Raw genomic sequence first — 14,234 nt, 5'->3', positions numbered from 1 at the left:
AGACTTTTGCATTAAGTTTGCTATGTCAGGTTTGTTTATAAAACCCGTATTTTAAACCTTTTGCCTGGAGGCACTGTTCTGGAGTGCTGTGAGCAGCACACTGATTTCTCCCCCACTCCACCCTCCTGCCCAAAGCAGCAGCTTCCATTTTCTGTGAACTGTGAGTGAGAATTGCAGAGTTCTGGATGGCGTGCTTGCTTTAAAGCATCTCAGTACGCCACACATTTACAATTAAGTTTATTTACATAGCAGCGGGGAATTGACTTGTTTTACATGATTGGCGCATGACCCTGCACATACCTCGGGGAAGCTGGCAAGGGCCTTTTTACCTCTCATGGGGAAAATTGCTTTCCAACAGTTTGGAGGCCTATTTACCATAGGCTTCTCCCCTCCTCTTCTCCTATTGTGCAATATTCACATCCTCCACAACCCTACTGGTTTCACAGTAGCTAATAAGGGACAGAATGTTTTATGGTCTCTCTCTCTCACAGCTGTTAAAGTATTGCTAAGGTGATGCACTCCAGCCAGGTGATTTTTGAAAACCAGGGGTTTGTATTCTTGCAAAATGAGGAAAAACAGGCCCTTCAATAATTCCAAGTCTGGATTGAGCTGTCCAATATATTCTACAGAAAGGAAATTAAAATGCTTCAAATCCTGGCGGGGAGCAGAGGGCGGGGGGAGAAGGAACACCTTTTGAAATGGGCCAGTTTTAGTACGACTACCACATCTGGGTTGCCCAAACGTTTTGCTGTCCTCTAGGAGTCATCTGGATTTTTGCAACTCAGAGATGATAGCTCTAGTTTTACCATCTGGTTTCAACCTAATGCACAGCCCTGTCACATTTTCTTCCTTCCTTCCTTCCTTCCTTCCTTCCTTCCTTCCTTCCTTCCTTCCTTCCTTCCTTCCTTCCTTCCTTCCTTCCTTCCTTTCTTTCTTTCTTTCTTTCTTTCTTTCTTTCTTTTTCTTTCTGGCATCCTGAAGAAGACTTCTATCTGCCTAAATATTTCCTGCAATTTGGAGGATGAGGGTGATTAACACCCTCCCTCTGTGGACTATGTCAAATCTTAACAAATGCCCTTCTGTAGAAAGCCCTTCTTACAGATTGGGTGAGTCAGGTTTCTCCCAGTATGTGTGTGTGGTCATTTGGCACACCTATCTATCAAGTGTGTGCATGATAGACCTGGCTTGCTCTAGGAAGCTATGGCCAGTTATGCCCTCACTGCGCTTTGGTACATGAGATGTGCTGCAAAGTCATTCCTCTCTCCGGGCCAAGGGAGGAGGATTTGTAGGGGAACTCCCCTGGTGTCTCCTGAAGGTTCAGCTGCTTTATTGCCTGGGTTTGGAGTGCAATCCACAGAGGCAGCCTGATGATGTTGCTGAACAACTGGCCATGTTGGGCTAGTTGGGAAGATGCCCGTCCATTTGGAGCAAAGGCCCACTTCACAAGCTGCCGAAAGAGATGCTTCATTTGCTCATACAGTACCCAGATTTTGAAGGAAGGTTAGGAATTGCCTTCTTTCTTGTCCAAACTTAATGTTCCTGATTCATTCTCCATAGATTCTCTGGGCTGTATGTCTCAGCCCATACTGGGTTAAGTGATCCTGGGTCTTCCAACTCACAGTGCCTAGAGCAGAGGAAGGCAACCTTGGCTCTTTTATGACTTGTGGACTTCAACTCCCAGAATTCCTGAGCCAGCCATGCTGGGAGTTGAGGTCTACGAGTCATAAAAGAGCCAAGGTTGCCTACCCCTGGCCTAGATCTGTTAAGGGCAGGATGGGGAACAATGGGCTGAAACTAAACCCTGGCAAGAAGAAAAGCTTCTGAGTTTGGGGTCCTTTAATCCATGGAGAATTACCACAGGACCAAGAAGAAGGGTCTTCTTCATGGTGGCTCCACACTGTGGAACATAATCCCTGCAGAGATAAGATTGGTCCCCACTTTGACACTTTTTCACAAGGCTCTCAAGTCATGGTTCTGTTAATGGGCTTGGGGACTCCAGAGTGGTATAGAGCCTATTAAGTGTCTTGACTAGCCATATAAATGTTCTTAAATAAATATAATAAAATGTATTCCATTCATTTCTAGGGATTCTTCCGCTGCCCCGATATATTTATTGTGAAAATAATTCACTCTGTGGGTATTTTTTTTGCCTAGTATCACTTCTATGCTTTCTAATGTTTTGATAGTTATAGATCTATTCGGACAGTAGTGTGTGTATATTAAGACTGGCTTTTCACCCTCAAAAAACGTACAGCAGAAGCACTTACTGAAACACTGATACTACTGCGTCACACTTTTCTTTATGTGCAAGCACTTAAGCTTTGCCCCACTGGCTATTTTGTGGTATACGGATAATGTTTCTTCATTTTAAACCTTGTCACAGTCTCCATTAAGCACCTGTGTGTGACTCCCATAGGCAAGGTAAACAACAAGAAAAGTGAGCCAGCCAAAACAGGCCCCGTATCAATATGGCAGCCTTTCCCAGAGTTCCAATAGCCATAACCGAGGAAGATACATGGACACTAAGGGCCTCCTGAAGGTGTAGGTTATGAAGATGACCACACGCTCCCAGGCCCTTCTGGAAAGCAATGCCTTGTTATTGCAGCTGCTAAATATACTCTGTCAGTCGCCACAGCTGCTTGCCTTGTTTCTTCTGAAGTTAGCAAGGAATGAATGAAACTAGAGAGAAGTCCATTAGCCAAACATTTCTCTCAACAGCAAGATGCTGGTCCAAGTTCTCAGCTCATTTGTCATTTTCTTTTAAAGAGTAAGGTCATAGCAGACTACTGATTTATGTCTGTGAGACTGAGATCCACTTCTGATAGGTAAATATCCCACCATCTTATGAAGTGACCCCCATTCTTTTTCTTGTTCTTGTATAAAGCTCTTACTACATGATTGTTTATTCAGTCCAATCATTTGGCTTCTCACCAAGAAATTCTTCACTGATTGGAAGCCTTTGGATAAAAACTACAGAATCTAATGGCATTATCCTCTGCCATAGGGTTTAAACAAGCCCTTTGCACATTGAAAACTTATGTGAGTAGGTTTCAAGGTCAGTGTAACTAACTCTTCCTCTTCAAACCTTTCCCACAACAGACTTTCACCCAACTGCTAAATATATGGATGTAGGAAAGCTCAGATTGTGGCACTGGTGTATCTCATTGTCACTGAGGCTAACATTCACTGGCAGAATCACTTGACCCCTTATATATTGATAATGTGCCTGGGAGGATTCATTCAGTTGTATTGACAAAGTGCCATCAATAGTTTTGCTTCACATTACTTTTTTATTGCTATTTGTTTTTTTAAAAAATGGCTATTTGGGGGGTTCATCAGAATTAAATCATTTAAGAATTCCATTCATAAATGTTTTTTGGCTAATGAGGGATGAAATTTGAATGCCTCAAGGATGAAGAGTAGAATTTAAGGACCCACCTGCAGATTTTCACTGAGGCTGGAATAATGCTGATGTCATTGGATCAAGTTGGTGGTTCAGTGAATAGCTATATTACACAAAGGAATGAAGAGATGGTGAAGAGTGGGAAATACAGACAGATGTTACCATTTATTTGCCATTGGGAGAACATATGAAGTGATGGGCTGCAATCACATGGTTGTGGCTGTCATCTTAACTTTTTTAAATCCCTTACCTTCTTGACATTGTGCTGCTATGGTCTTTCCAAGAAATCTCAAAGAACAAATTTTAGAGTAAATGTTTTGTGCAAAAACACAAAAACAGTTAAATAACTGAATAAATTTACAATGCTTGTGCAAAGCTTGTGCAATCCACATATTGATGAACTCTAGCATCCCTCATCATTGGCAGTCCTGATCACATCTGTTAAAAGTTAAACTACAACTCTACCCATCTACCTTCCATGAAGAAAAATGTTTCTGTTCTTACACAGGAAGTAGAATTTTGCAGGACTCAAAAATGAGTCAGTTCTGCCTATACATGGATCCCTAAATTAAGTGAGCTATCATTAATTTAATACTGCTTTTGGACAAGGGTGGGATGGGGAGAATGGAATAGTAACCTTAACTTCTTAAAGTAATCCTTGTGGATTACTCCAGTAGATCACCAGGCGGCAAAAAAAATCTTTGATCAGATGGACTTTGAGCTTGATGCAGCAGAACGTTTCTTATAACTTCGAATTTCAGATAAATAACATTCATTCAGAAAGGACTGTCTTGTATTCTTCTTTGTGAAACAGTCACATTAGAACTTAGTCTGCTTCTCTTTTCATAATGAAAAAACCCCTCTCCCTCCCGCCCCCCTTGGTAACAGCTTTTCCAACAAACCCTGGTCACTGTAACCCTCATAATTCACTGTTTGTTTTTTGTCTTCCAAAAATCATGACTGAAGACATCTGACATTTGGCAGCTGCATGGGCTGAGGCTGCCAAGAGAGATTGGTGATCCACCAGTGTCATGCTTATCATTTCCTTCATTGAAATTGCCCAGTGACCTTACCTTATATGGCATCAAGACAGCTGAATCCACTGTGATGCTATACATTCATACAATCTAATTATTGGGTCAAAACCATTCCACCCACTCCTCCCATCCCTGGATTAAACCTGCTATTATACTCAAAGCAAACCATAAACAAACCCCCTTCCTTGGGAGAACATGAATGAATTTATGCTTTGAATGATTGTGACTAGAGCTTTTCATTGTCTCAAGACTTTTCTTTTCCCAGTGGCTGGATTGGAATTACATTCTTCTCAGTCACAAGAGAAACCACAAGACTAGAGGGAAAATGTCAACTGAGAAGCAAAGCCCTTCCTTAAAACTGTGATGTTCAAATGACAGAACCATTGAGGTTAGTGGACACATTCTGATTTTTGAGGGACCTTATGCAGTGGTTGTTCTAAAAGAACTTGTCTACTGACTAAATAACTGCCATGATATCTTTGACCAGTCACAAACATCCTTTCCTACCTTTTTAATTTGGGAGTAGATTTCATTTCTTAAAGCTTTGCAAATTATTCAGTGGCTAATTCAGCATCTAAGTTGTCGCAGGTTTGACCTGCTTTTTGATTACTACTGATTTCTCATTCTTGTGGGGATTGTAGGTAAATGTGAAATTTTGAGACAAGTTATGGGTATTTCACCAAATAGCTATTCATTTGCCAACACTTCCCTTCCAAGAAGTTGTCTTCAATCCTAGCTTATTTTTCTCCAAACACTTTGATCCTAGCTAGACTCCCTGCCCTACATTGTACACCTGTAGACAAATCTATCTATAGCTACACATTATTCTTGTGTGAGCTGATGAGGAGCCCAGGGCTACTCCTGTAAATAAAGGTGCTATTAAAGTGGGAAAGGGCGGGGAGCGTTGCTTGTTTTATAGCATGCTAACTTCCCATTTTAAAATTTTTAATGAAAAGAAACTTAAAAGTCAGGTTGGGAGGGGAGTCTAGTTAATGGCAAAGGAAATAATGGAATAAGAAACAAAATAATTGTTTTAATCTTATTTGATTTAAAATTAAAAATTAATTTTATATCTATAATCTATAGCAGAGGTCCCCAACCTTTTGGGCGCCAGGAACCAGTTCCATAGAGAAAGGTTTTTCTGCGGACCGGAGTGTGTGTTTTTGCGTGCTGCTTGCATTCCACAGATGGGCCTTTGCTTGTTTGTGACTCCACAAACGAGAGGCCTCGAGGCCGACCTCTGCCCCCCTGTCAACACCGACTGCGAACAACCCAGGAGGTAGGAGGAGAACCACTGTAAAACAGTGCCACCCACTCCCACCCCCCTGAGGCGCCGCAGTAGGATACCATGGTCGAAAAATTATGTTATTTGACTTTGCTTCGTTGACCATTTTTAATCATAATTATGATAATGTATAATCAAAGTATAGCAACATTTCTGGCAATAATCCAGTTATCATCAGGCTAGTAGAAAATAGAGAAGATTTGTTTCTATAAAGTTTTCTGGACCAGCTATTTCCATATTGATTTTTTTCTCCACGTCATTCTTTTGTATTTGCTGGCTTCAAAGTTACGTTTTTTTCTGTTTTCATTCCATCAAATTGTCTTTAAGGGATACCTATTTATCTCAAAATCTTATTTTATATTTTTTGTTTGTTTGTTTGTTTTGTTATCCTGTTTCAGCTTCATGCCTCTTGCCCTCAACCAAACCAAGGCCTGTTTCTGAGAGATTTCAGTGGTAATTGTGGTGTTGGTTGGTGTGGGCTGGCTTTTTGTAAATACTAGTGATTAACTGTTGTTTTCTGGATGAAAACAGCCAGGAAATATAAGACATTCTGTTATTTTTCCATTGTGACAGATTAATCCCATACTAGTTTAATCTTTATTGTTAAAATATTGATTTTTTTTATACTGCACTTATGTTTTACATTAAAATGCTGGTGTTCATGTGAATGGCATTGATAAATGAAACAGGTTCAAATAAGAACAAAGGCAATGTCTAAGTTGACACTGATGCTTGTTCATGCTTATCACTCATAGGCTGCACTGTAGCAGTTAAAGGAAGGTTAAAGGAAAATAGAGGGTTAATAGTCAAATATGTGCTTTTTGTACACACCTAGAATGAGACAAAAAGTCATAGAGGAAAATACCTTTAGGAATTTGGAGGACTGGTCCCGACAAAGTTTTATTACAAAAACTTTTTAAACAGGATTATTTTGAAGAAATGTGAATCTGTTAGACGAGGAAGTTTTCATCTAAAAGTTTTAATTAATCAGAACATTTAAATGGTGAGGAACTTCCCCTTACTTTGCATTGTTCATGTAACACTTTTAAGTGGCAGGTCCTCTGATGGAGTTGTCACTAGAGATATCATCCTCAATAAAGAAAAGCAACTGTGATAATCAAATGGCAGAAAACAATGTGCATGTCTGTATGTGTTCACGCACATACACAAAAAAAGAGAGAGGCTTAATTTTGTTTATAAGATTCATTCACAGCACAGCAGGTAGCATTCACACTGTAATAGTCTTTGTAACACAGATAATTTGATTTTCAACTTGGTTATCATGCATTCAGACATAGATTACAGGAAATAGTGCATTTTAGCAGTGCATTTTCAACAAGGTTGCACGCTTCCAGTCAGACTTTTTTAGGGATGAGTGTTAAAGTTAGCAGTCTTCCTCTTATAGTATGCTACAAAATCATTGCATGGAGGCAAGACTGATTTTACACGTTCATTTAACTGTGCAGTGGACAAAGGCCAGATTTTCTGACTTTTATTTAGTTTGTACTGCTTTTGAAATTCTCTATAGCAACTCAGTGGAAAACTAAATGGTATTTTAATACTGAAATGCTCTTTTGATGAGGAAGGCATTTGGATCATTCCTGACAAGACTGAAATTGACAGAGCTTAAGGTTCCACCAACCTACTTAAAAATCCTTAGATGTTCAATTCTAGACGTTCCTTGTATTTTACACTTTTTAAAAAACATGTACTTAAGCAAGATATCTTTGCCCGATCTCCAGCTGAGGCATACTGAATTGTTTCTTCTTTTAAAGATAAAGAATTTTTGTTCCCATTTGATTAAAAGCTTACCAACCGCCCCCCACAAATATTTTAGATGACAATGATGATGAAATGAAATGAAACAAAACTGAACAGGTTTGAGTGCTTAGCTCTTGAGAGTCTTGTTCAATCAAGTTTGTAAAATTACCACCATTTTGTTTTTGAAATGTTGCTTGTCTTTAACAAGTCCACTGCAGATAGACAGAGTATGCTCGTCTTCAAAAAGAAGACATTCACTGAATACCGTAAAGTATTCAGTAATTCTGATGGAAGGAAATTTCATTCAGTTCATTTTCAATCTGAACAAGCTTTTCCATAAAGGGGATGAAAAAGTTTGTGTGCGCGCATATACAGTGTGTGTGTGTGTGTGTGTGTGTGTTAGAAAAAATGAAAATCTTGCCAACGTTATCTCCTATAAATGAATATTACTCACTTCCCTTCATGGAAGAGCTATTTTTTATTTCTTGTGTATAGAATCATAGTGTTTTGCAAACTGAAAAGGCAACCCACAAAAGAAATATTATTTTGCTGTGCATGTTAAAATCAAATGCATAAATCCTTTGAAATATGTGGAAGCAGGAAACTAGCCAGGCAAAGCATATAGATTAATAGATTGTCTAAGAGAAAATGAGAAAGGAAGTGACATAAGAATAGGTAGAGTTGAAAGGAAACCAAATTAAATCTTATTTCTATCTTTCCAAGATGGTGGACAGATAACCAAGCCAATGGAATTTTCATGCAAATTGTCTGAATAATAAATTAAATAAAATGTAATAAAATGAATTTTGAAAGTTTATTATCAAGTTACACATTCACAGATCACCATCTCCACATGATTCCAGAGGATTCTTTGTAAAGTATTAAAATCTGAAATTGTTCATCTTCTAATAAATAAAATTACAATTTAAACCTGTAACAGTGTATCTACCACAAAGCACATTTTTGTGAATCTATGTGTGTGTGTGGGGGGGAAACCACTTCTTTTTAAAGAGCTAAATAATTCACTGTGCTAAGGAAGAAATCCTTTCAATATTTGTTTCTCTTAATACCTTTGCCTTGAAATATACAGTACTTTCTTTAACTTCCCACATTTTAAAATGCCAGACTTACACAAATCTGTTGTATTTTGGAGAGGACTGTGTGTAATTGTTGTTACCACATTTATAGCAAGCTTTCTGCTTTTCCTTTTTACTCAGGACAGTGCAAGGTTCCTTGCTACCAAAGCTAGCTGCATATTAACATTTCCTAGATATTTTTCCAGTGCACTGTTTGTATCCTCTCAGCATCTCAGGAGGCACGTTTTCTTGTCTAACACATTCCTAGGTAGCCATGGGAATCAAATTCTTATACTTTTGGCCTTTATTTCATGTGCTATATCAGATGATCTGCCCTCAGTGCTTCTAAAACAGCACCCCAAATTACTCTTGTTCACCTCAAAAAGTAAATGTTGGCACCTGAGTTGATGGTAATGATCTAGTAGTTCAGGTTTTGATCCAGCAGGCAGGGATTTTAAGAGAGAAGCTTATTAGCACTCTTATAAAATGGTCGTCAGGGTGGGTGTGATCAATTACAAAACTATTCTGTATTAGAAGGCAAAGCAAGTCCAGGAGAACCACTATCCACCCCACTGTTATTTTCTAAGGTACCTCTTGAGACAATGTCAACACAGAAACATCCTTCAGAATGCAAATTATGTTTGAAACTAATTTTGCTTTGCTTTGAAGAGTTCTGCATGCTCGGTAATCTTTTCTACGTGTAAGGTTTTTAAAGGAGAGTGGCAGGCACCAAGGAATGTGTTTGTGAACCCACTGTTATTTCCAAACTGAAAAACAAGGGAAAGTAGTTACTGTATACATTCGAACTAGACTGTGATGTTTCTCTGTGTCATATATGAGTATGTATGTGGGTATATATAAACACCAGCTGCCTGCAATTAGTGCAGGTTCGCATCCCACCAGGCTCAAGGTTGACTCAGCCTTCCATCCTTCCGAGGTAGGTAAAATGAGGACCCAGATTGTTGGGGGCAATTAAGCTGACTTTGTAATAATGCTGCTGGGGTGTGTGTGAAAGCCCTAATAAGCAGGCATATACATAGAATGAAGGCTACTGCTAATCTTGTAAGCCGCCCTGAGTCTTCGGAGAAGGGCGGCATATAAATGGAATTAAAATAAATAAAATAAATAAATGGTATTTTTGAGAGCTGAATGCAATGAAATTTCATTTTAATGTATGCTGATTAGTGTGTATTTAAAGTGACAATAAAGTTTCTATTCTATTCTATTCTATTCTATTCTATTCTATTCTATTCTATTCAGCAGACTTCAAAAGTTTTCATTGTAATAATTATCAATGTTACCAAAAGGCTCCTTTCAGGCATATTGGGATAAAAGTTCAGAAATTATAACTCTTTTTCAAAAATAACTGGAGGATGCAACATTGGAGAAGACTGCTAATGCTACAGAATACCAATTATTAATGATAGGTAGATCAGAAAAAGAATCTAATATTCTGATTGCCCTCTCCAAATAAAATGTGAAACCAGGAAAAAGAATCATTTTGGCTGAAGCCGATATTGCTTCTCCATTTGTCAAGTCTTACTGGGTGCAATCAAAAGGATGTTCTAACAGCTTCTGCAAATGAAAGATTTTCAAAGACTAAATAACAAGCAAAACAAAATTTTCAATAAGGTATGGCCAAGAAAGGGTAATAGCAAGACTGGCTCCCAGTTCAAAGGATCCTTTTTTCCCCTTGAAGATCCCTATCTCACTAGTTTTCCCTGGAATAATGCACTATTGGTACACCAGAAAAAGTATCATGAGCGGGAGACACTCATTTCAGCGTGCCAAGAGTTTGCTACTCAGCCCTCTACACATTTAGTCATTCATAGGCAAACGTTTTTCTTTGCCATCCATAACTGCATGTAAGTTTGCACTGTCATCTACAGGAGCCTAAACTGGCTGAGAGGAAAGAACACGCTAAGCCCTGGACCATGTTTTACATGCTTTCAGTTTGGCAGATTAAGGTGAACTATCAAGTTAGTAAGAGAAATAATGTGCTTGGTTTTTCTTTAAAGAAGGTGTGGCATATGTCTTTTTGCTTTATATTTTTAATTAGGTTAATCTTGACTCTTGGTTTTTGATCACAATAAAATGTCTGGGTTCTGCTGTTAATCAGATTAAAGATGACAGGCTATAAATTGACTTGTGCTATTCCTTGCTCAGTCAAACCCATTTCCATACAGAGATGGTTAGTTCAGAGACAAAGCAAACCTGAATGCTCAGGGAAGGGAGTTTGAGACTGCTAGAAACATGGTCTCTTTACAACTCTTAACCATGAATTAGTTTACATATCCAGGACCAGATGAACTGACTGCACCTCAGGTAGGTGAAGGAATTACCTTCAGCACACATATCTGAGCAGGTTCTAGATCAACTCATAAATATCAATGTGTAAACACACAGCATAAATATAAATCAGTTCAGATTTTCAAGAACAAATCTTATCTGATCATTAATGTATTTCTTAATAGAAGACATTGTTGTTGTTAGTTGCGAAGTCATGTCTGACCCATCGCGACCCCATGGACAACGTTCCTCCAGGCCTTCCTGTCCTCCACCATCTTCTGGAGTCCATTTAAGCTCACGCCTATTGCTTCAGTGACTCCATCCAGCCACCTCATTCTCTGTCATCCCCTTCTTCTCTTGCCCTCAAACTTTCCCAGAATTAGGCTCTTCTCCAGTGAGTCCTTCCTTCTCATTAGGTGGCCAAAGTATTTGAGTTTTAGCTTCAGGATCTGGCCTTCTAAAGAGCAGTCAGGGTTGATCTCCTCTAGGACTGACCGGTTTGATCGCCTTGCAGTCCAAGGGACTGCAGGAGGCTTCTCCAGCACCATAGTTCAAAGGCTTCAATTCTTTGGTGCTCAGCCTTTCTTATGGTCCAAATTTCACTGCCATACATTGCAACTGGGAAGACCATAGCCTTGACTATATGCACTTTTCTTGGCAGGGTGATATCTCTGTGTTTTAGTGTGCTGTCTAGATTTGCCATGGCTTTCCTCCCCAGGAGCAAGCGTCTTTTGATTTCTTGGCTGCAGTCCCCGTCTATGGTGATCTTGGAGCCCAGGAAAATAAAATCTGTCACTACCTCCATTTCTTCCCCATCTATTTGCCAGGAATTCAGAGGGCTGGATGCCATGAATTGAAAACCCCATGGACAGTACCAAAAGGCAAAAAATAGAAGACATTGTGTAACTTAATTTAAACAAAACATTTTAAACAAGTACTCCATGACATACTGATAAAAGGCTACTTAATTTTGGACTATATGTCAGGACAATTAGGACAATACAGTACTGGTTAGGAAATTATACTTGGTGCTTCCCAAAGTTTCCTAAACAAATTCAGGAAAGATATATGAAGTCATGGGATATCACAAGGATTGATTACTATATATAGAAATGGAAAGAATAATTATTAAATATGCAGATGATACAATGTTGATCTAATACCCTAAAAGATAATAACTTAATGAAAATAATCAGTGATAAAAAGCAAAATTCTTTACTTTACTTAAGCAAAACCCAAATGCACAGGTATAAAATGGAAAATATGAGTTTTAGTAAAAGTAATTCTCAAAAGAAAAAATGGGGGGAGGGAATAATTGTTGATTGCAAGATGAATGTAAGCCAGTAGCGTGATATAGCTACAAAACAGATTAAGTAAAGTTTTAGTGTGCATGGACAGAAGTATAATTTTCCAGTCATGGGAAGTAATCATTCTACTCTGTTTTGCTTTAGGCAGATCCTACCATGAACACCAATCCTTAAATAGGATTTAGAAAAATATTACAACATTTCAGTGAAGGACAACAATGATGAGCAGGGGATTAGAAACTAAGCTAGTTGTGTTTAGCATTGAGAAGAGACAACTGGGAAGGATAAAAATAGCAGTGTTCAAATACCTGAAAGGATGTCAGTCACATAGGAAGGTCAAGACATGTTCTTACTAGCTCCAAAATACAGAACACAGAATACTGATTTCATGGTACACAAAGGCAAACAAGGAAAGAGGTGAAATGGAATGCACACAAAAGAAGTGTGTATACTGGGAGCATTTGCTGTTCAGCCCAACCTTCTCCTTATTACCATACAAGGGGTTTGTCCCTTCATGCCATCGTCAAAGAATTATTTCCTCTTATTATAATTATTCTTGGAGTATAAAATGTGTTCTATCATAGATAAGCCTACAAGATGCAAATAATGAAAGTTAGGTTTTGGCTCTACAGATGGGTCGAGGTGTCAAAATTCAGAGATCGTTACATCTGGCAAACAGGTATTTGGGGTGTGGTTTGGCTTGCATTTTGCAACTGCCAGACTCCATCCCTCTAGATCACTGTGCATGGGAAAAAGACATCAGCTCAGTTGTTGACCAAGAACTTTTGATAGTGATAGGGATTACAGGGAGGCGTGGGAAAGATAAAGGGAAACCATAAACAAGAAGATCACAGGACTTCAGTGGAGTTGGCAAACAGGCAGAATGTAGAAATCCAGTTCTATAGTGCCAACCACATAATGAAAAGTGCAACGTCTGAGGAAAAGTCTATGGAGATTCTCAATCTTCCAGGTTGTCGTTGTCCCAAAGGTGCATTTCACCTGGCAACTGGAGTTGTGTTTTTTGTTCCTTGAAAAAAGAAAAACTGTCTCCAAATGAATTTATTTATTTATTTATATGTTTAGTATGGATCAACCCTTACCTGCAGAACATATGAATTAAAGAACTTTAAGTACCCTCCTGAAAATATCATCTCCCCATTTCACTGAAATGCCACTCAAGTTCAACATTGCATATTTAGTGTAGTTCAGATTAGACCTTTCTCACCCATCCTACACCACCATGCTAAATTAGGTTAGGCTAAAAAAATGACAACTTGCTGTGCAACGTCCTGTGTCATTCATGCCCAAAGCCAACACTAAAGAAATATCTGATTGTCTGTTGTATTAGGTTTCTACAGTGTACAATATTGTGTTGCTCAACTATATGTTAATATTGCTTCTGGCAGGAGTTTGTAAATCCCTAGCCAAAACTGGAATTACAATATGGGAAAATCATCATTTTGGTTCCAGGTTTACAGAATACAGTATTTGATTAAATAAAGGATGTGTTATTGTTTCAAACTGACTGTCATGATTTTAAAATGGTCAGTAAATAACATCTTTCTTGAAAAAGAGTGCTTGTAAAAAATAAGAAAAAAAGAAAAGGGAAATAAGCAATTAGGTATTTTTTTTAAAAAAAAACATTGGTGGTGATCTACAGTTTTAGCAAGTAGCAATATATACCCCAGCAGTTTGCAGCACCAAACCAGCTTTAGCTGATTTTAAAAAAAAATCTAATTAATTAATTAATTACTTTATTGATTAGCCCATGAGCCATATCAATGTACAGAGTCCCAAAGACACGTTATACTAAAATGCAGTAAAAACAATTTGAAATGGAATTTGTTAAAATACAATTTAAAATGAAATTGAGATAAAATACATTTTTAAAATAAAATTAGAATCAAATACAGCAATTTAACAGGTAGATAGATAAGATATGATAAAATTATATTTCACTATCACCTGTACAATCTACCCCAACCAGTCTCACATATGCTGATCTCAGCCAAACCATTTTGCCCAGGTACTGTACTGTGTTAAATGTAATTTTCAAATTCTGGCAGCACATAAGGT

This window comes from Vipera berus (assembly GCF_964194415.1).
Source record: "Vipera berus genome assembly, chromosome: 1".
Lineage (NCBI taxonomy): Eukaryota > Metazoa > Chordata > Lepidosauria > Squamata > Viperidae > Vipera > Vipera berus.
This window is presented reverse-complemented; position numbering follows the sequence as displayed.